This window comes from Calidris pugnax, unplaced genomic scaffold (assembly GCF_001431845.1).
Source record: "Calidris pugnax isolate Ruff unplaced genomic scaffold, ASM143184v1 scaffold257, whole genome shotgun sequence".
NCBI lineage: Eukaryota > Metazoa > Chordata > Aves > Charadriiformes > Scolopacidae > Calidris > Calidris pugnax.
Window position 1 is genome coordinate 49,717 of NW_015091033.1, and position 717 is coordinate 50,433.

The window sequence follows — 717 nt, forward strand, 5'->3', positions numbered from 1 at the left end:
GACGAGGGGCAATGGCTTCAAGCTGGAGGGGAACAGATTTAGACTGGAGATGAGGAGAGGGTTCTTCACTGTGAGGGTGGTGGAGCACTGGAACAGGTTGCCCAGGGAGGTGGTTGAGGCCCCTTCCCTGGAGATATTCAAGGAGAGGCCCGACGAGGCCCTGGGCAACCTGGTCTAGTTGGGGGTGTCCCTGCTGACTGTGGGGAGGTGGGACTAGATGACCTTTGGAGGTCCCTTGCCTGGGCAATTCTATGACTCTATGATGACACTCAGGGAACAGCAGCAGAACTTGCTTTGCAATGGAGAAGAGCTACCCCATCACCTCCCAGGGGGATGCCCCTCGATGAGCAGAGGTAACTCAGCGCTGCCAGCTCACCCGGCTGGGAAGCAGCAGGAGTTAAGCCCTGGGCAGGAGCCAAAAGCACCAGGAAGAGGAGCTTAAATGTTGTTGCACCTGGGGGCGTTGGTCGACTGTGGGCTGAACATGAGCCAGCAGTGTGCCCAGGTGGCCAAGAAGGCCACCAGCATCCTGGACTGTATCAGGAACAGCGTGGCGAGTAGGGCCCGAGAGGTGATTGTCCCCCTGTACTGGGCACTGGTGAGGCCCCACCTTGAGTACTGTGTCCAGTTTTGGGCCCCCTACCATAAAAAAGACATTGAGGTGCTGGAGCGGGTCCAGAGAAGGGTGACAAAGATGGTGAGGGGTCTGGAGAATAA

General features: G+C 57.7%; 1 protein-coding gene across 1 annotated transcript in view; it reads right to left on the reverse strand.

The window, feature by feature from the left end:
* The window catches only part of XRRA1 (X-ray radiation resistance associated 1), a 26,554-nt gene that overhangs the window by 9,304 nt on the left and 16,533 nt on the right, over nt 1-717 (reverse strand). The gene's annotated exons all lie outside the window — the stretch shown is intronic.